This window comes from Choloepus didactylus, chromosome 5 (genome assembly GCF_015220235.1).
Source record: "Choloepus didactylus isolate mChoDid1 chromosome 5, mChoDid1.pri, whole genome shotgun sequence".
Lineage (NCBI taxonomy): Eukaryota > Metazoa > Chordata > Mammalia > Pilosa > Megalonychidae > Choloepus > Choloepus didactylus.
In genome coordinates this window covers 86,262,477-86,285,633 of record NC_051311.1, presented here as the reverse complement: position 1 = coordinate 86,285,633, position 23,157 = coordinate 86,262,477, and the positions used below count along the sequence as shown (strand labels likewise).

Here is a 23,157-nt window from a genome sequence, read left to right as displayed (position 1 = left end):
TTGGGATAATCTGACAAAGATTTTAAAGGAACATCATAAAATGTTTCAATAAAGAGTTATGAACACACCAGAAACAAAGGAAAAAAACAAACAAACCAGAAAGTCTCAGCAAAGAAACAGAAGATGTAAAGAAGAACCAAACAGAAATTTTAGGACTGAAAATATAATGAAATAAAAAATCTCAATGGATGGGCTCAACAGCAGAATGGAAGAATCAGAAAACTTGAAGATAGAAAAATATAAATTACCTAGTATGAACAGCAGGGAGAAAATAAGACTGAAAAAAGTAAACAAAACCTCAGAGACCTGTGGAACCATAACAAAAGATCTAACGTTCATACCACTGGAGACCCAGAAGGAGAGGAGAAAGCCTGAAAAGTATTCAAAGGAATAATATCTGAGAAATCCCCAAATTTGGTTAAAGACCTAAACTTAGATTCAAGAAGTTGAATGAGTCCTACCAGGATAAATGCAAAGAAATCCATGCTAAGATACATCATAATCAAACTTCTGAAAACTAAAGATAAAGAAAACATCTTGAAAGCATTGAGAGAAATGAGAGAAAAGCAATTTGAATGAGAGTGGATTGCTCATTAGAAACCATGGAGGCTAGAAGGAAGTGGCACAATAGATTTCAAGTGCTCAGAGAAAAGAATTGTCAAGCAGAATCCTATATCTAGTGAAAATATCCTTCAAGAATATTGGGGAGTAAAGTCTAAGAAACCATTGCCTAACAAGGTCCCAAGTATGATTCTCTGTTTTCTTCTAGGAGATTTATAGCTCTGGTTCTTATATTTAGGTCTTTGATCCATTTTGATTTAATTTTTGTATATGGTGTGAGATAGGGGTCCACCTTCATTCTTTTGTAAATGGACATCCAGTTTTCCCAGCACCATTTGCTGAAGGGAATATTCTTTCCCAATTGAGTGGACTTGTCACCCTTGTCAAAAATCAGCTGGCCATAAATATGAGGGTTGATTTCTGAACTTGCAATTCAGTTCCACTGATCTGTATGTCTGTCCTTGTGCCAGAACAATGCTGTTTTGATTATGGTAGTTTTATAATAAGTTTTAAGATCAGAAGTGTGAGTCCTACCACTTTGTTTTTTTTCAAGTTGGCTTTGGCTATTCAGGGCCCCTTAACTCTGCAAGTAATGCTTAGTAACTGAAAGGTTTTATCATAAATTCAAAGTTTTGTCTGTCCCAGTAGAAATCAGGAGGGATCAAGAAGTCTGAACTCAACTTTATACTGTCTTAGGACAAAGTGATCACTCATTTTCTGCATAACTTCTTCATGAGATAGTTTTTCTTTCTTTTCAGCTTTTAAAGCTTCTGAAATAGACTGACTAGATTTAACAAATTTATCCAGTGATACTTCCCAAACAGCCAGTTTCACCAAAAGGGAAAGAACATTTAAGAAAGCAAATTTCTCTAGAATGGCATCATCTAAATTTAGCTCAGACTTTAACTTGATTTTCCCTCTGAGAAGTTTTGACTGCCCCTCTGTTTTTATGTAGTTAAGCTTTCCATTTTCTCGATGTACCAATGCAATTTCATAAGGGTGGATTTCATGTTTCTCTACAACTCACATCACATGCTTCATAGTTTTGTCTTTCACATTCCAAAATACAGCAGCTCCTTCCTTAAAGAATAATATTGTTCCAGGATCACCTTCTTTTGCAGAATTTTCTACACCCATCACCAAACTATTTGCTGTATCTTGAGGCAAACCTGTTACTTCAACATATCCATGGGAGTCCACATCTTCCAGGATGATACTTGATGGTGTCACAAATGCTGTGCAGTGCATCAAGTCCTCATTCACAGACAGACTTGAAAGGTTGGTCATGGATAGTTGCTTGATGGTTTCAGTGGTCTCTTGATTTGTGGAAAGTCATGTTTTGGAACAAGAGTTTCAGTTGAAATAGATGAGTACTGTCTTCTTAGTGTATTTATAAATCACTTAGAGCCAACAGATTTGGTTTTTGTGTCACTTTCCTGTGAATACCAAAAGACTTCACAGTTGAAAGGTGTGCTTTTTCATTTTGGCAATGCAGAACATTTAATGGAGACAATATACTTATATTTGATATTTACTGATTCATTTGCAGGATCTGGGATTTATATAAACCACCGGCTGCTGGAAAGCACAAATCCCAGTTTTGATTTATTGTCAGAGTGCTGCATGTTTTATTTTCAAATTCATTAAGAGGTTTTAATGTTAGATGAACAAGTCCAACACAGATGTGCTTTAGATAAAATACAGTGAGGAGGCGGGGCAAGATGGCAGACTGGTGAGCTGTATGTTTTAGTTACTCCTCCAGGAAAGTAGGTAAAAAGCCAGGAACTGCGTGGACTGGACACCACAGAGCAATCTGTCTTTGGGCATACTTCATACAACACTCATGAAAACGTGGAACTGCTGAGATCAGCGAAATCTGTAAGTTTTTGCGGCCAGGGGACCCACGCCCCTCCCTGCCAGGCTCAGTCCCGGGGGAGGAGGGGCTGTCAGCTCCAGGAAGGAGAAGGGAGAATTGCAGTGGCTGCTCTCATCGGAAACTCATTCTACTGATTCAAACTCCAACCATAGATAGACTGAGGCCAGACACCAGAGACTCTGAGAGCAGCCAGCCCAGCAGAGAGGAGACGGGCATAGAAGGAAAACAACACGAGAAGCTCCAAAGTAAAAGCAGAGGATTTTTGGAGTTCTGGTGAACACAGAAAGGGGAAGGGCGGAGATCAGGCCTTGAGGCGCATATGCAAATCCCGAAGCAAGGCTGATCTCTCTGCCCAGGGCACCTTTCCTTAATGGCCCTGGTTGCTTTGTCTATTAGCATTTCAATAACCCATTAGATCTCTGAGGAGGGCCGTTTTTTTTTTTTGTTTTTTTGTTTTTTTTTTTTTTTTAAATCCTTTTTGCTTTTTCTAAAACAATTACTCTAAGAAGCGCAATACAGAAAGCTTCAAAGAATTGAAATTTGGGCACGTCAAGTCAAGAGCAGAACTAAGAGAGCTCTGAGACAAAAGGCAATAATCAAGTGGCTGAGAAAATTCACTAAACAACACAACTTCCCAAGAAAAGGGGGGTGTCCGCTCACAGCCACCATCCTGGTGGACAGGAAACACTCCTGCCCATCGCCAGCCCCATAGCCCAGAGCTGCCCCAGACAACCCAGTGTGACGGAAGTGCTTCAAATAACAGGCACACACCACAAAACTGGGCGTGGACATTAGCCTTCCCTGCAACCTCAGCTGAATGTCCCAGAGCTGGGAAGGGGGAGCAGTGTGAATTAACAGAGCCCCATTCAGCCATCATTTGAGCAGACTGGGAGCCTCCCAACACAGCCCAGCAGCCCAGAACTGCCCTGGGGGGACGGCACTCACCTGTGACATAGCACAGTCATCCCTCAACAGAGGACCCGGGGTGCACAGCCTGGAAGAGGGGCCCACTTGCAAGTCTCAGGAGCCATACGCCAATACCAAAGACTTGTGGGTCAGTGGCAGAGACAAACTGTGGCAGGACTGAACTGAAGGATTAGACTATTGCAGTAGCTTTAAAACTCTAGGATCATCAGGGAGATTTGATTGTTAGGGCCACCCCCCCTCCCCGACTGCCCAGAAACACGCCCCACATACAGGGCAGGCAACACCAACTACACACGCAAGCTTGGGACACCAATTGGGCCCCACAAGACTCACTCCCCCACTCACCAAAAAGGCTAAGCGGGGGAGATCTGGCTTGTGGAGAACAGGTGGCTCGTGGACGCCACCTGCTGGTTAGTTAGAGAAAGTGTACTCCACGAAGCTGTAGATCTGATAAATTAGAGATAAGGACTTCAACTGGTCTACAAACCCTAAAAGAACCCTATCAAGGACAGCAAATGCCACGAGGCCAAAAACAACAGAAAATTATAAAGCATATGAAAAAACCAGACGATATGGATAACCCAAGCCCAAGCACCCAAATCAAAAGACCAGAAGAGACACACCTAGAGCAGCTACTCAAAGAACTAAAGATGAACAATGAGCCCCTAGTACGGGATATGAAGGAAATCAAGAAGACCCTAGAAGAGCATAAAGAAGACATTGCAAGACTAAATAAAAAAATGGATGATCTTATGGAAATTAAAGAAACTGTTGACCAAATTAAAAAGATTCTGGACACTCATAGTACAAGACTAGAGGAAGTTGAACAACGAATCAGTGACCTGGAAGATGACAGAATGGAAAATGAAAGCATAAAAGAAAGAATGGGGAAAAAAATTGAAAAACTCGAAATGGACCTCAGGGATATGATAGATAATATGAAGCGTCCGAATATAAGACTCATTGGTGTCCCAGAAGGGGAAGAAAAGGGTAAAGGTCTAGGAAGAGTATTCAAAGAAATTGTTGGGGAAAACTTCCCAAATCTTCTAAACAACATAAATACACAAATCATAAATGCTCAGCGAACTCCAAATAGAATAAATCCAAAAAAACCCACTCCGAGACATATATTGATCACACTGTCAAACATAGAAGAGAAGGAGCAAGTTCTGAAAGCAGCAAGAGAAAAGCAATTCACCACATACAAAGGAAACAGCATAAGACTAAGTAGTGACTACTCAGCAGCCACCATGGAGGCGAGAAGGCAATGGCACGATATATTTAAAATTCTGAGAGAGAGGAATTTCCAGCCAAGAATACTTTATCCAGCAAAGCTCTCCTTCAAATTTGAGGGAGAGCTTAAATTTTTCACAGACAAAGAAATGCTGAGAGAATTTGCTAACAAGAGACCTGCCCTACTGGAGATACTAAAGGGAGCCCTACAGACAGAGAAACAAAGACAGGACAGAGAGACTTGGAGAAAGGTTCAGTACTAAAGAGATTCGGTATGGGTACAATAAAGGATATTAATAGAGAGAGGGAAAAATATGGCAAACATAATCCAAAGGATAAGATGGCTGATTCAAGAAATGCCTTCACGGTTTTAACGTTGAATGTAAATGGATTAAACTCCCCAATTAAAAGATATAGATTCGCAGAATGGATCAAAAAAAATGAACCATCAATATGTTGCATACAAGAGACTCATCTTAGACACAGGGACACAAAGAAATTGAAAGTGAAAGGATGGAAAAAAATATTTCATGCAAGCTACAGCCAAAAGAAAGCAGGTGTAGCAATATTAATCTCAGATAAAATAGACTTCAAATGCAGGGATGTTTTGAGAGACAAAGAAGGCCACTACATACTAATAAAAGGGGCAATTCAGCAAGAAGAAATAACAATCGTAAATGTCTATGCACCCAATCAAGGTGCCACAAAATACATGAGAGAAACATTGGCAAAACTAAAGGAAGCAATTGATGTTTCCACAATAATTGTGGGAGACTTCAACACATCACTCTCTCCTATAGATAGATCAACCAGACAGAAGACCAATAAGGAAATTGAAAACCTAAACAATCTGATAAATGAATTAGATTTAACAGACATCTACAGGACATTACATCCCAAATCACCAGGATACACATACTTTTCTAGTGCTCACGGAACTTTCTCCAGAATAGATCATATGCTGGGACATAAAACAAGCCTCAATAAATTTAAAAAGATTGAAATTATTCAAAGCACATTCTCTGACCACAATGGAATACAATTAGAAGTCAATAACCATCAGAGACTTAGAAAATTCACAAATACCTGGAGGTTAAACAACACACTCCTAAACAATCAGTGGGTTAAAGAAGAAATAGCAAGAGAAATTGCTAAATATATAGAGACGAATGAAAATGAGAACACAACATACCAAAACCTATGGGATGCAGCAAAAGCAGTGCTAAGGGGGAAATTTATAGCACTAAACGCATATATTAAAAAGGAAGAAAGAGCCAAAATCAAAGAACTAATGGATCAACTGAAGAAGCTAGAAAATGAACAGCAAACCAATCCTAAACCAAGTAGAAGAAAAGAAATAACAAGGATTAAAGCAGAAATAAATGACATAGAGAACAAAAAAACAATAGAAAGGATAAATATCACCAAAAGTTGGTTCTTTGAGAAGATCAACAAGATTGACAAGCCCCTAGCTAGACTGACAAAATCAAAAAGAGAGAAGACCCATATAAACAAAATAATGAATGAAAAAGGTGACATAACTGCAGATCCTGAAGAAATTAAAAAAATTATAAGAGGATATTATGAACAACTGTATGGCAACAAACTGGATAATGTAGAAGAAATGGACAATTTCCTGGAAACATATGAACAACCTAGACTGACCAGAGAAGAAATAGAAGACCTCAACCAACCCATCACAAGCAAAGAGATCCAATCAGTCATCAAAAATCTTCCCACAAATAAATGCCCAGGGCCAGATGGCTTCACAGGGGAATTCTACCAAACTTTCCAGAAAGAACTGACACCAATCTTACTCAAACTCTTTCAAAACATTGAAAAAAATGGAACACTACCTAACTCATTTTATGAAGCTAACATCAATCTAATACCAAAACCAGGCAAAGATGCTACAAAAAAGGAAAACTACCGGCCAATCTCTCTAATGAATATAGATGCAAAAATCCTCAACAAAATACTTGCAAATCGAATCCAAAGACACATTAAAAAAATCATACACCATGACCAAGTGGGGTTCATTCCAGGCATGCAAGGATGGTTCAACATCAGAAAAACAATCAATGTATTACAACACATTAAAAACTCGAAAGGAAAAAATCAATTGATCATCTCAATAGATGCTGAAAAAGCATTTGACAAAATCCAACATCCCTTTTTGATAAAAACACTTCAAAAGGTAGGAATTGAAGGAAACTTCCTCAACATGATAAAGAGCATATATGAAAAACCCACAGCCAGCATAGTACTCAATGGTGAGAGACTGAAAGCCCTCCCTCTAAGATCAGGAACAAGACAAGGATGCCCGCTGTCACCACTGTTATTCAACATTGTGCTGGAAGTGCTAGCCAGGGCAATCCGGCAAGACAAAGAAATAAAAGGCATCCAAATTGGAAAAGAAGAAGTAAAACTGTCATTGTTTGCAGATGATATGATCTTATATCTAGAAAACCCTGAGAAATCAACGATACACCTACTAGAGCTAATAAACAAATTTAGCAAAGTAGCGGGATACAAGATTAATGCACATAAGTCAGTAATGTTTCTATATGCTAGAAATGAACAAACTGAAGAGATACTCAAGAAAAAGATACCATTTTCAATAGCAACTAAAAAAATCAAGTACCTAGGAATCAACTTAACCAAAGATGTAAAAGACCTATACAAAGAAAACTACATAACTCTACTAAAAGAAATAGAAGGGGACCTTAAAAGATGGAAAAATATTCCATGTTCATGGATAGGAAGGCTAAATGTCATTAAGATGTCAATTCTACCCAAACTCATCTACAGATTCAATGCAATCCCAATCAAAATTCCAACAACCTACTTTGCAGACTTGGAAAAGCTAGTTATCAAATTTATTTGGAAAGGGAAGATGCCTCGAATTGCTAAAGACACTCTAAAAAAGAAAAACGAAGTGGGAGGACTTACACTCCCTGACTTTGAAGCTTATTATAAAGCCACAGTTGCCAAGACAGCATGGTACTGGCACAAAGATAGACATATAGATCAATGGAATCGAATTGAGAATTCAGAGATAGACCCTCAGATCTATGGCCGACTGATCTTTGATAAGGCCCCCAAAGTCACCGAACTGAGCCATAATGGTCTTTTCAACAAATGGGGCTGGGAGAGTTGGATATCCATATCCAAAAGAATGAAAGAGGACCCCTACCTCACCCCCTACACAAAAATTAACTCAAAATGGACCAAAGATCTCAATATAAAAGAAAGTACCATAAAACTCCTAGAAGATAATGTAGGAAAACATCTTCAAGACCTTGTATTAGGAGGCCACTTCCTAGACTTTACACCCAAAGCACAAGCAACAAAAGAGAAAATAGATAAATGGGAACTCCTCAAGCTTAGAAGTTTCTGCACCTCAAAGGAATTTCTCAAAAAGGTAAAGAGGCAGCCAACTCAATGGGAAAAAATTTTTGGAAACCATGTATCTGACAAAAGACTGATATCTTGCATATACAAAGAAATCCTACAACTCAATGACAATAGTACAGACAGCCCAATTATAAAATGGGCAAAAGATATGAAAAGACAGTTCTCTGAAGAGGAAATACAAATGGCCAAGAAACACATGAAAAAATGTTCAGCTTCACTAGCTATTAGAGAGATGCAAATTAAGACCACAATGAGATACCATCTAACACCGGTTAGAATGGCTGCCATTAAACAAACAGGAAACTACAAATGCTGGAGGGGATGTGGAGAAATTGGAACTCTTATTCATTGTTGGTGGGACTGTATAATGGTTCAGCCACTCTGGAAGTCAGTCTGGCAGTTCCTTAGAAAACTAGATATAGAGCTACCATTCGATCCAGCGATTGCACTCCTCGGTATATACCCGGAAGATCGGAAAGCAGTGACACGAACAGATATCTGCACGCCAATGTTCATAGCAGCATTATTCACAATTGCCAAGAGATGGAAACAACCCAAATGTCCTTCAACAGATGAGTGGATAAATAAAATGTGGTATATACACACGATGGAATACTACGCGGCAGTAAGAAGGAACGATCTGGTGAAACATATGACAACATGGATGAACCTTGAAGACATAATGCTGAGCGAAATAAGCCAGGCACAAAAAGAGAAATATTATATGCTACCACTAATGTGAACTTTGAAAAATGCAAAACAAATGGTTTATAATGTAGAATGTAGGGGAACTAGCAGTAGAGAGCAATTAAGGAAGGGGGAACAATAATCCAGGAAGAACAGATAAGCTATTTAACGTTCTGGGGATGCCCAGAAATGACTATGGTCTGTTAATTTCTGATGGTTGTAGTAGGAACAAGTTCACTGAAATGTTGCTATATTATGTAACTTTCTTGGGGTAAAGTAGGAACATGTTGGAAGTTAAGCAGTTATCTTAGGTTAGTTGTCTTTTTCTTACTCCCTTGCTATGGTCTCTTTGAAATGCTCTTTTATTGTATGTTTGTTTTCTTTTTAACTTTTTTTTTCATACAGGTGATTTGAAAAAAGAAGGGAAAGTTAAAAAAAAAAAAAAAGAAAAAAAAAAGAAAAAAAAAAAGAAAAAAGACAAACAAGGGAAAAAAAAAAAAAAAAGATGTAGTTCCCCCTTGAGGAGCCTGTGGAGAATGCAGGGGTATTCGCCTACCCCACCTCCATGGTTGCTAACATGACCACAGACATAGGGGACTGGTGGTTTGATGGGTTGAGCCCTCTACCATAAGTTTTACCCTTGGGAAGACGGTTGCTGCAAAGGAGAGGCTAGGCCTCCCTGTATTTGTGCCTAAGAGTCTCCTCCTGAATGCCTCTTTGTTGCTCAGATGTGGCCCTCTCTCTCTGGCTAAGCCAACTTGAAAGGTGAAATCACTGCCCTCCCCCCTACGTGGGATCAGACACCCAGGGAAGTGAATCTCCCTGGCAACGTGGAATATGACTCCCAGGGAGGAATGTAGACCTGGCACCGTGGGACGGAGAACATCTTCTTGACCAAAAGGGGGATGTGAAAGGAAATGAAATAAGCTTCAGTGGCAGAGAGATTCCAAAAGGAGCCGAGAGGTCACTCTGGTGGGCACTCTTATGCACACTTTAGACAACCCTTTTTAGGTTCTAAAGAATTGGGGTAGCTGGTGGTGGATACCTGAAACTATCAAACTACAACCCAGAACCCATGAATCTCGAAGACAGTTGTATAAAAATGTAGCTTATGAGGGGTGACAATGGGATTGGGAAAGCCATAAGGACCAAACACCACTTTGTCTAGTTTATGGATGGATGTGTAGAAAAGTAGGGGAAGGAAACAAACAGACAAAGGTACCCAGTGTTCTTTTTTACTTCAATTGCTCTTTTTCACTCTAATTATTATTCTTGTTATTTTTGTGTGTGTGCTAATGAAGGTGTCAGGGATTGATTTAGGTGATGAATGTACAACTATGTAATGGTACTGTAAACAATCGAAAGTACAATTTGTTTTGTATGACTGCGTGGTATGTGAATATATCTCAATAAAATGATGATTAAAAAAAAAAAAAAAAAAAAAAAAATACAGTGAGATCCAGCCAGTGCTCTGAAAAGTCTGACACTGGCATTACCACATTCCAAGCTCTTTGCAAGAAGAAAAGATGGAAGCACTGAGGACAGAGCAGACTCGCAGTGCAGCTGCCCACTCTCTGAGCCAAGACCCCAATAAGCGTTTAATACCTGGAATATATTAAGAAATCCTACAACTGAACAATAAAAAGACAAACAATCCAATTTTAAAATGGGCAAAAGACTTGAACATTTTTCCAAAAAGGAAATACAAATATCCAAAATTCCCATGAAAAGATGCTCAACATCACTAGCTATTAGAGAAATACAAATCAAAACCACGATGAGATATCATTTCACACCTACTAGAATGGCCACTATTAAATAAACAGAAAACTACCAGTGCTGGAGAGAATGTAGAGAAATAGGGACACTCATTCAGTGCTGGTGGGAATGTAAAATGTTGCAGCCACTGTGGAAGACAGTTTGGTGGTCTTCAGGAAGCTAAGTAAGAATTGCCATATGATCCCACTACTGGGCATATACCCAGAATAGAAATCAGGGACACAAAAAGACATTTGCACACTGATGTTCATAGCAGCATTATTCACAACTGCCAAAGGATGGAAGCAACCCAAGTGTCCATCAACCAATGATTGGATAAACAAAATGTGGAATATACATACGATGGAGTATAATTCAGCTGTAAGAAGGAATGAAGTCCTGATTCATGCGACAACATGGATGAAGCTTGAGGACATTATGTTGAGTGAAATAAGCCAGACACAAAAGGACAAATATTGTGTGATCTAATATGAACTAATTATAATAATCAAACTCATAGAGTTAAAGTCTAGAATATAGGTTACCAGGAGATAGAATGGGGGTAGAGAATGGAGAGCTGATGCTTAATTTGTGCAGAATTTTTAATTAGGTTGATTGTAAGTGTTTGGAAATGGACTGAGGTGATGGTAGCACAATATTATGAGTGTAATTAATAGTGCTATGCTTATGTGTGTGAATGCAGTTGAAAGGGGGACGTGTAGGGTCATGTGTTTCACTAGAAGGAAAGGTAGAGGATAAAACCTGGGGCTTTATAACATAATGAACCCTGTTGTGGATGATGACTGCGGTTAATGGTACAAATGTAAGAATGTTCTTGCATGAACTAGAACAAATGTACATCACTATTACAAGGTGTTAATAATAGGTATATGGGAATATGGGAAAAAATACACCTGTTCCAGTTTGCTAGAGCTGCCATTATGCAAAATACCAGAAATGGATTGGCTTTTATAAAGGGTATTTATTAGGTTATAAAGTTACAGTTCTAAGGCCATAGAAGTATCCAGACTAAGGCATCAACAAGGTGATACCTTCACTGAAGAATGGCTGATGGCATCCGAACACCTCTGTCAGCTGGGAAGGCATGAGGCTGGAGTCTGCTGGTCCTTTGCTCCCAGGTTGTGTTTCAAGATGGCTTTCTCCAAAATGTCTCTGGGCTTCTGTCTTTGCTCTTCTCTCTCAGCTCCTGTGCATCCTTGCTTCTTTCTCCCAGAGTCTCTTGGTCTAAGCATCTGGGGTTCCTCTCTTGGCTTCTCTGGAGCAAACTCTGGGCTTCATCTCTTAGCTTAGCATCTCCAAACATCCTTCTTTCTGCATCTTCAAGTGTCTCCATGTGCCAGCATCTGTGTCAGCTCTTGAGCTCTCTTAAGTACTCCAGTGAACCAATCAAGAACCACTCTGAATGGGTAGGATCCACACCTCCATGGAAATAATTTAATCAAAGTTCTCACCCACAGCTGGGTGAGTCACATCTCCATGGAAACACTTAATCAAAAGATTCCACCCTAATCAAAAGAATAATGTCTTCTGCATTACAGATTACATTAAAGAACATGGCTTTTGTGGGGGACACAGAAGATTCAACCCAGCACATTTCACCCCCTGGACCCCAAAAAGACATCTTCTTTCCAAATGCGAAAATAAATTAATTCTATCACAATATAGGTAAGTACAAAGTCTTATCAAAATCAGTTCCAGGCTTGGTTTGTCCTAAACCAACATACTTCTCTGGCTGTGGACCTTTGAAATTCAGAACAAGTTATCTGCTGTCAATATACATAGGAGGAACAGTCATAGGATAAACATTCCCATTGCCATAGAGAGAAATTGAAAGAAAAACAGGGTTTACAGGACCTAAACAATTCCTAAAACCCACAAGGCAAACTTCATTACATTTCAAAGTGTGAGAGTCATTTATAGAATGACTTTTTATCCTTGGAGCTTGAGAGAGTCCCACTCTTTTGAAGGGCCTTCAAGGCAGCCCTTTTCTCTCCAAAAGCTGAGGTGAATGTTCCAACACATCCACACATTGAAGAGACCACCTTCTTCTCTGCCCCACGCTCCTAAAGCATTGAGTCAGCACCCAGACTCTCTTCCATCTGAGGCACTCGCTCAGCCCCTTCAGAACACTGGGGTGGTGGCCAGGCTTTCCCTAATCACTGGGGAATGTGTTCCACCTTCTGAGGCCTGGGGTGGCAGCACTCTTCCTGAGCATTGAGTTGGAAGGACTGTCCTCTATCTCCAGGGCTACTCACCCTTTCAACATGTCTGAGCAGCTCCTGGCTCAAGGTTTCTTGGCTCCAGATCTTAGCCTCCATGGTTCTGCCTTTGAAATCATCCTTCTCTCAATTTGTACCTTCTCTGTTCTCTCCAGTCCAGACTGGCAGTGGTTCCATTTATACAGATCTCACAAAAAATTGGTTGGCTTGGCATGCAGCTTATAGGGGTCAAAACCATCAGACAACAGGACTTTCCATAAATCCTTTCTGGATAACTCCAGCTCAAGTCCTGGCTTGTATTGAAATGGCTCACTGGTTCCAGGTTTTGTTAAATCCTCACATGATGCACTATCTTCTGGGGCCTCATTTTCTGGTTTCTTTGTATCCAAATGTTCAGTTCTCAACTTATCTCTTTCCTTGCACATTTTACTATAAGCTGCAAGGAGAAGCCAGCTGCATTTTTTGACAATTTAGTTTGGAGATCTCTTCAGCCAAGTATTCCAGCTCATATTCAAATTCTGCCTCCCATCTGACACCAGGACTCAATTTTGCCAAATTCTCTGCCAGTTTAAAACAAGGATCACCTTTCTTCCAGTTTGCAATGATACATTCAACATTCCTGTCCAAGGCTTCGTTGGAAGTATCTTTAGAATCCATATTTCTACCAACAGTCTCTTCAAAGCAATCTAGGTGTTTTCTTTCAAGCTCCTCACAATTCTTCCAGAATCTTCCTCTTATCAATTTAAAAAGCCATTCCAACATGTTTGTATTTGTAAACTCAACAGCACCCCACTTCTCTGATACCAAAATCTGTTTCGGTTTGCTAGAGCTGCCATTATGCAAAATACCAGAAATGGACTGGCTTTTATAAAGAGTATTTATTAGGCTACAAAGTTACAGTTCTAAGGCCATAGAAGTATCCAGACTAAGGCATCAACAAGATGATACCTTCACTGAAGAATGGCCAGTGGTATCCGAACACCTCTGTCAGATGGGAAGGCAAAAGGCTGGAGTCTGCTGGTCCTTTGCTCCCAGGTTGTTTCAAAATGGCTCTTTCCAAAATGTCTCTGGGCTTCTGTCTTTGCTCTTCTCTCTCAGCTCCTGTGCATCCTTGCTTCTTTCTCCCAGCATGTCTCTCTGTAAGCACCCGGGAGTCCTCAGCTTCTCTGGGGCAAACTCTATGTTTCATCTCTTAGCTTAGCATCTCCAAACATCCTTCTTTGTGCATCTTCAAGTGTCTCCATGTGCCAGCATCTGTGTCAGCTCTTGAGCTCTCTTAAGTACTCCAGTGAACCAATCAAGATCCACCCTGAATGGGTGAGGTCCACATCTCCAACGAAATAATTTAATCAAAGGTCTCACCCACAGTTGGGTGAGTTACATCTCCATGGAAACATTTAATCAAAAGATTCCACCCTAATCAAAAGATTGATAAATCTTTTGTATTAAAGATTGCATTAAAGAACATCGCTTTTGTGGGGGACATAGCAGATTCAACCTAGCCCAACACCTAATGCAAACTATGAACTATAGTTAACAGTAAAATTTTAATATTCTGTCTTCAAATGTTAACAAAGTACAACAGCAATGCTAAGTGTCAATAATAGGAGGTATAAGGGGTATGGGGTTTTTATTTTTGAGTAATGAAACTGTTCTAAATTTGATTGTGGTGATGAAGGCATGACTCCAATTATATTGAGAGCCACTGATTGTACACTTTGGATGGATTGCATGGTGTGTGTATATATCTCAATAAAACTGTTTAAAAATTAGTTGATTTAAATACATAAGTAAATCAAGGGGCATAAAATGCTTGCCAAGATGTCAGTTTTATACAATAAGTGATATGAATAAACAAGAAAAAAAATATACTCAGGTATCCCACTTTCTTTGACAAACATTTGACATAATCTGATTCCTGTTTATTTTTATCACTTATCACAAGGATAATGCTGGAAGGAACCTGACCAGGTCTTTTTTCTATCTTTTAAATTTTTCTCTCATAAACAACAACAAACAAAACTTACCCTACTTTAAAAGTAGTCCAAAGGAGGCAGGGCAAGATGGCGGAGTGGTGAAGTGTACGTTTTAGTTACTCCTCCAGGGAAGTAGGTAGAAAGCCAGGAACTATGTGGACCGGACACCACAGAGCAATTTGACTTTGGGCATACTTCATACAACACTCATGAACATGTGGAACAGCTGAGATCAGCAAAATCTGTAAGTTTTTGTGTCCAGGGGACCCACGCCCCTCCCTGCCAGGCTGAGTCCCGTGGGAAGAGGGGCCCTCAGTGCTGGGAACCAGGAGGGAGAACTGCAGTTGAGGCTCTTATCGGAAACTCATTCTACTGATCCAAACTCCAATCATAGATAGACTGAGAATAGACACCAGAGAATCCAGGAGCAGCCAGCCCGGTGAAGAGGATAAGGATAGCAAAAACAGCAAGAAAAACCCAAAAATAAAAGCAGAGGCATTTTGGAGTTCTGGTGAACATAGAAAGGGGAAGGGCAGAGCTCAGGCTCTGAGGCTCATATGCAAATCCCAAAGAAAAACCAGTTTCTCTGCCCTCTGAACCTTTCCTTAATGGCCCTAATTGCTTTGTCTCTTAGCATTTCAATAACCCATTAGATCTGCAAGGAGGGCCTGTTTTTTTTTTATCTTTTTCTCTTTTTCTAAAACAATTACTCTAAGAAGCACAATACAGAAAGCCTCAAAGACTTGCAATTTGGGCAGGTCAAGACAAGAGAAGAACTAAGAGAGCTCTGAGACAAAGGCAATAATCCAGTGGCTGAGAAAATTCACTAAACACCACAACTTCCCAAGAAAAGAGGGGCGTCCTCTCACAGCCATCATCCTGGTGGACAGGGAACACTCCTGCCTGTCGCCGGACCCATAGCCCAGAGCTGCCCCAGACAACCCAGTGTGATGGAAGTGCTTCCAATAACACATGCAAACACCACAAAATTGGGCATGGACATTAGCCTTCCCTGCACCCTCAGCTGGTTGTCCCAGAGTTGGGAAGGCAGAGCAGTGTGAATTAATGCCCCATTCAGCCATCCTTTCAGCAGACTGGGAGCCTCCCTACACAGCCCTGCAGCCCAGAACCACCCTGGGGGGATGGCACTCACCTGTGATATAGCACAGTCATCCCTCAACAGAGGATCTGGGGGTGCATGACCTGGAAGAGGGACCCACTCCCAAGTCTCAGGGGCCATACGCCAATACCAAGGACTTGTGGGTCAGCGGCAGAGACAAACTGTGGCAGGACTTAACTGAAGGATTAGACTATTGCAGCAGCTTTAAAACTCCAGGAACACCAGGGAGATTTGATTGTTAGAGCCATCCCCCATCCCTGACCGCCCAGACACACGCCCCATATACAGGGCACGCAACACCAACTACATATGCAAGCTTGGTACACCAATTGGACCCCACAAGACTCACTCCCCCACTCACCACAAATACAAAGGAGGGGAGAACTGGCTTGAGGGGAACAGGTGGCTTGTGGATGCCACCTGCTGGTGAGTTAGAGAAAGTGTACTCCAAGAAGCTGTATATCTGACAAATTAGAGATAAGGATTTCAATCAGTGCATAAATCCTAAAAGAACTCTATCAAGTTAAGCAAATGCCAAGAGGCCAAAAACAACAGAAAATTTTAAAGCATATGAAAAAACTAGACGATATGGATAACCCAAGCCCAAGCACCCAAATCAAAAGTTCAGAGGAGACACAGTACCTGGAGCAATTAATCAAAGAACTAAAGATAAACAACGAGATCATGGCACAGAATATAAAGGACATCAAGACGACCTTAGAAGAGCATAAAGAAGAAATTGCAAGTGTAAATAAAAAAATAGGTTATCTTACGGAAATTAAAGAAACTGTTAACCAAATTAAAAAGATTCTGGAGACTCATAGTACAAGACTAGAGGAAGCTGAACAACGAATCAGTGACCTGAAAGATGACAGAATGGAAAATGAAAGAACAAAAGAAAGAATGGGGAAAAAATTGAAAAAATTGAAACGGACCTCAGGGATATGATAGATAATATAAAATGTCCAAATATAAGACTCATTGGTGTTCCAGAAGGGGAAGAGAAGGTTAAAGGTCTAGGAAGAGTATTCAAATAAATTGTTGGGGAAAACTTCCCAAATCTTCTGAACACCATAAATACACAAATCATAAATGCCCAGTGAACTCCAAATAGAATTAATCCAAATAAACTGACTCCAAGATATATTCTGATCACACTGTCAAATATGGAAGAGAAGGAGCAAGTTCTGAAAGCAGCAAGAGAAAAGCAATTCACCACGTACAAAGGAAACAGCATAAGACTAAGTAGTGACTACTCAGTAGCCACCATGGAGGTGAGAAGGCAGTTGCATGACATATTTAAAATTCTGAGTGAGAAAAATTCCAACCAAGAATACTTTACCCAGCAAAGGTGTCCTTCAAATTTGATGGAGAGCTTAAAATTTTCACAGACAAACAAATGCTGAGAGAATTTACTAACAGAAGACCTGCCTACTAGAGATCCTAAAGGGAGCCCTACCAAAAGAGAGACATAGAGAAAGTTTCAGTACTAAAGAGATTCAGTATGGGTACGTTAAAGGAAATTAATAGAGAGAGGGAAAAAATATATATGACAAACATAAACCAAAGGATAAGATGGCTGATTCAAGAAATGCCTTCACAGTAATAATGTTGAATGTAAATAGATTAAACTCCCCAATTAAAAGATATAGACATGCAGAATGGATAAAAAAAAATGAACCATCAATACGTTGCATACAAGAGACTCATCTTAGACACAGGGACACAAAGAAATTGAAAGTGAAAGGATGGAAAAAAATATTTCATGCAAGCTACAGCCAAAAGAAAGCAGGCGTAGCAATATTAATCTCAGATAAAATAGACTTTAAATGCAAGGATGTTATGAGACACAAAGAAGGCCACTACATACTAATAAAAGGGGCAATTCCACAAGAAGAAATAACAATCGTAAATGTTTATGCACCCAATCATGGTGCCACAAAATACACGAGAGGAACACTGGCAAAACTAAAGGAAGCAATTGATGTTTCCACAATAATTGTAGGAAACTTCAACACATCACTCTCTCCTATAGATAGATCACCCAGAACAGAAGATCAATAAGGAAATTGAAAACCTAAACAATTAGATAAATGAATTGGATTTAACAGTCATATATAGAACATTACATCCCAAATCACCAGGATACACATTCTTCTCTAGTGCTCATGGAACTTTCTCCAGAATAGATCATATGCTGGGACATAAAACAAGCCTCAATAAATTTAAAAAAATTGAAAGTATTCAAAGCACATTCTCTCACCACAATGGAATATAATTAGAAGTCAATAACCATCAGAGACTTAGAAAATTCACAAATACCTGGAGGTTAAACAACATGCTCCTAAACAATCAGTGGGTTAAAGAAGAAATAGCAAGGGAAATTGCTAAATATATAGAGACGAATGAAAATGAGAACACAACATACCAAAACCTATGGGATGCAGCAAAAGCAGTACTGAGGGGGAAATTTATAACACTAAACGCATATATTAAAAAGTTAGAAAGAGCCAAAATCAAAGAACTAATGGATCAACTGAAGAAGACAGAAAACGAACAGCAAACCAATCCTAAACTGAGGATAAGAAACAAAATAACAAGGATTAAAGCAGAAATAAATGACATAGAGAACAAAAAAACAATAGAGAGGATAAATAACACCAAAAGTTGCTCCTTTGAGAAGATCAACAAGATTGACAAGTCCCTAGCTAGACTGACAAAGAAAATGGAACACTACCTAACTCATTTTATGACGCTAACATCAATCTAATACCAAAATCAGGCAAAGATGCTACAAAAAAGGAAAACTACAGGCCTATCTCCCTAATGCATATAGATGGAAAAATTCTCAACAAAATACTTGCAAATCAAATCCAAAGACACATTAAAAAAAGCATACACCATGACCAAGTGGGGTTCATTCCAGGCATGCAAGGATGGTTCAACATCAGAAAATCAATCAATGTTTTACAACACGTTAACAAATCAAAAGAGAAAAATGAAATGATCATCTCGATAGATGCCGAAAAAGCATTCGACAAAATCCAACATCCCTTTTTGATAAAAACACTTCAAAAGGTAGGAATTGAAGGAAACTTCCTCAGTATGATAAAGAGCATATATGAAAAACCCACAGCCAGCCTAGTACTCAATGGTGAGAGACTGAAAGCCTTCCCTCTAAGATCAGGAACAAGACAAGGATGCCCGTTATCACCACTGTTATTCAACATTGTGCTGGAATTGCCAGCCAGGGAAATCCAGCAAGACAAAGAAATAAAAGGCATCCAAATTGGAAAGAAGAAGTAAAACTGTCTTTGTTTGCAGATGATATGATCTTATATCTGGAAACCCCTGAGAAATCGACGATACAGCTACTAGAGCTAATAAACAAATTTAGCAAAGTAGCGGGATACAAGATTAATGCACATAAGTCAGTTATGTTTCTATATGCTAGAAATGAACAAACTGAAGAAACACTCAAGAAAAAGATACCATTTTCAATAGCAACTAAAAAAATCAAGTACCTAGGAATAAACTTAACCAAAGATGTAAAAGACCTATACAAAGAAAACTACATAACTCTACTAAAAGAAATAGAAGGGGACCTTAAAAAATGGAAAAATATTCTATGTTCATGGATAAGAAGGCTAAATGTCATTACGATGTCAATTCTACCCAAACTCATCTACAGATTCAATGCAATCCCAATCAAAATGCCAACAACCTACTTTGCAGACTTGGAAAAGCTAGTTATCAAATTTATTTGGAAAGGGAAAATGCCTAGAATTGCTAAAGACACTCTAAAAAAGAAAAACAAAGTGGGAGGACTTACACTCCCTGACTTTGAAGCTTATTATAAAGCCACAGTTGTCAAAACAGCATGGAACTGGCACAAAGATAGACATATTGATCAATGGAATTGAATTGAGATTTCGGAGATAGACCCTCAGATCTATTGCTGACTGATCTTTGATAAAGCCCCCAAAGTCACTGAACTGGGTCATAATGGTTTTTCAACAAATGGGGCTGGGAGAGTTGGATATCCATATCCAGAAGAATGAAAGAGGACCCCTACCTCACAATGTACACAAAAATTAACTCAAAATGGATCAAAGATCTCAATATAAAAGACAGTACCATAAAACTCCTAGAAGATAATGTAGGGAAACATCTTCAAGACCTTGTATTAGGTGGCCACTTCCTAGACTTTACACCCAAAGCAGAAGCAACAATGGAAAAAATAGATAAATGGGAACTCCTCAAGCTTAGAAGTTTCTGTACCTCAAAGGAATTTCTCAAAAAGGTAAAGAGGCAGCCAACTCACTGGGAAAAAATTTGTGGAAACCATGTATCTGACAAAAGACTGATATCTTGCATATATAAAGAAATCCTACAACTCAGTGACAATAGGACAGCCCAATTACAAAATGGACAAAAGATATGAAACGACAGTTCTCTGAAGAAGAAATACAAACGGCCAAGAAACACATGAAAAAATGTTCCGCTTCATTAGTTATTAGAGAGATGCAAATTAAGACCACAATGAGATACCATCTCACACCAATTAGAATGGCTGCCATTAAACAGGAAACTACAAATGGTGGAGGGGATGTGGAGAAATTAAAACTCTTATTCATTGTTCGTGGGACTGTATAATGGTTCAGCCACTCGAGAAGTCAGTCTGGCAGTTCCTTGGAAAACTAGATATAGAATTACCCTTTAATCCAGCAATTGCACTTCTCGGTATATACCCGGAAGATCGGAAAGCAGTGACACGAACAGATATCTGCATGCCAATGTTCACAGCTGCATTATTCACAATTGCCAAGAAATGGAAACAACCCAAATGTCCTTCGACAGATGAGTGGATAAATAAAATGTGGTATATACATACGATGGAATACTACGCGGCACTAAGAAGGAACGATGTTATGAAACATGACAACATGGATGAACCTTGAAGACTAATGCTGAGCAAAATGAGCGAGGCACAAAAAGAGAAATATTATATGCTACCACTAATGTGAACTTTGAAAAATGTAAAACAAATGGTTTATAATGTAGAATGTAGGGGAACTAGCGATAGAGAGCAATTAAGGAATGGGGAATGATAATCCAATAAGAACAGATAAGTTCTCGTGGGTAAATGTAACATTCTGGGAATGCCCAAGAATGACTATGGTCTGTTAATTTCTGATAGGTATGGTAGGAACAAGTTCACAGAAATGTTGCCATATTAGGTTACTTTCTTGGGGTAGAGTAGGAACATGTTGGAAGTAAAGTAGTTATCTTAGGTTAGTTGTCTTTTTCTTACTCCCTTGTTATGGTCTGTTTGAAATGTTCTTTTATTGTATGCTTTTTTTAATTTTTTTTTATTTTTTATACAGTTGATTTAAAAAAAAAAAAAAAGGAAAAAAATATGCAGAGTCCCCTTGAGGAGCTGGTGGAGAATGCAGGGGTATTGGCCTGCCCTACCTCGATGGTTGCTAATGTGCTCACAGACATAGGGGACTGGTGGTTTGATGAGTTGAGCCCTCTACCACAGGAGTTGCCCTTGGGAAGACTGTTGCTGCAAAGGAGATGCTAGGCCTCCCTATAATTGTGCCTAAGAGCCTCCTCCCAAATGCCTCGTTGTTGCTCAGATGTGGCCCTCTCTCTCTAGCTAAGCCAACTTGAAAGGTGGAATCACTGCCCTCCCCACTACATGGGATCAAACACCCAGGGGAGTGAATCTCCCTGGCAACGTGGAATATGACTCCCGGGGAGGAATGTGGACCCAGCATCTTGGGATGGAGAACATCTTCTTGACCAAAAGGGGGAAATGAAAGGAAATGAAATAAGCTTCAGTGGCAGAGAGATTCCAAAAGGAGCCGAAAGGTCACTCTGGTGGGCACTCTTACGCACAATATAGACAACCCTTTTTAGGTTCTAATGAATTAAGGTAGCTGGTAGTAGGTACCTGAAACTATCAAACTACAACCCAGAACCCATGAATCTTGGAGACGATTGTATAAAAATGTAGCTTATATGGGGTGACAATGGGATTGGGAAAGCCATAAGGACCACAGCCCCCTTTGTCTTGTTTATGGATGGATGAGTAGAAAAATGGGGGAAGGAAACAAACAAAGGTACCCAGTGTTCTTTTTTACTTTAATTGCTCTTTTTCACTTTAATTATTATTCTTGTTATTGTTATGTGTGTGGTAATGAAGGTGTCAGGGATTGACTTTGGTGATGAATGCACAACTATATAATGGTACTGTGAACAATCGAACGTACGATTTGTTTTGTATGACTGCATGGTATGTGAATATATCTCAATAAAATGAATTAAAAAAAAAAATAGTAGTCCAAAGAAGAATCTGTATCCTACCTTGGTTAACAGGTGCTCATCTTTCTTCAAGAGTTTTATTAACTTGTGTTCCTTCCTGAAACAAATTCACTCTGCTTTTGGACAAAGGAAAAGTACTGGTCTCATTATAAAATGAGAGTTATCTCAGATGAATACACAGTTTTTCAGATAACCAGTTTCACATACAAATGGGGACAAGAACCAGATTGAAAACTGTGTCACAAACCCGATGTACCTTTTTCTGCATAATAAAAGAACTGAAGAAATGGACAGGGATATGGGCATGTACTTAGGTGTATGCTATGTGGTTTAAGGGAAGCTGTAGGCAGAGTACACTTGTGTATTATACTGTTCAATGAGAAATAATGAGACAAGTAAAAAGGGACAGAATTAATTTCAGCTGTAAAAATGATGAAGGAAAAGAATGTTACAAAAAGAATGACCTTATAATAAGGTACAAATATATAAATTCTATAAGTATTATTTTACTGTGCTTGAAATTTGCTTTATTACAAAGATTATCTTGGAAAATTCTGACTTCCAATTACTTGTATTTTTCTTACATTCACATTGTTCTAGTTGAATATGAATTTAATTAATTTTCCAAATGAAAGTATTACATAATTCCTTTAAGAAATCATTAATACCTTCATATTTACATACACCATGTCTAAAAACTGTTTTGGATATTACAAGCTATGCTTTTTAGGCACATTATTGGCACTGATGCTTGTGAAATACTCAAAATTCTAATTAGAACTAATTCTAGGGCACAGGTTAGATAAAACTTTGAGCTTTGAACATGATTGGCAGCTCTGTAGTAAGTAAAAAGAGGAGGCAGCTGTCGTTAGTTGCTGGGGGTGGAATAGAGTTGGGGAGAGCCACAAGGGAGTCCTCACCCCATCATGGAAGCAAATTTGTAAAATTTCCCTTTTATCCCCTCAGACTTCTTGCTAACCTTTTGACTTCCTTCCCTCCCAAAGTATTTCTTTGACATCTATTTTCTCCTAG

The 23,157-nt window shown here is 39.2% G+C and overlaps 1 pseudogene; it reads right to left on the bottom strand.

The window, feature by feature from the left end:
* Positions 1–1,128: 1,128 nt before the first annotated feature.
* LOC119535369 lies at positions 1,129–12,798 on the bottom strand (annotated as a pseudogene).
* Between the last annotated feature and the right edge of the window lie 10,359 nt (positions 12,799–23,157).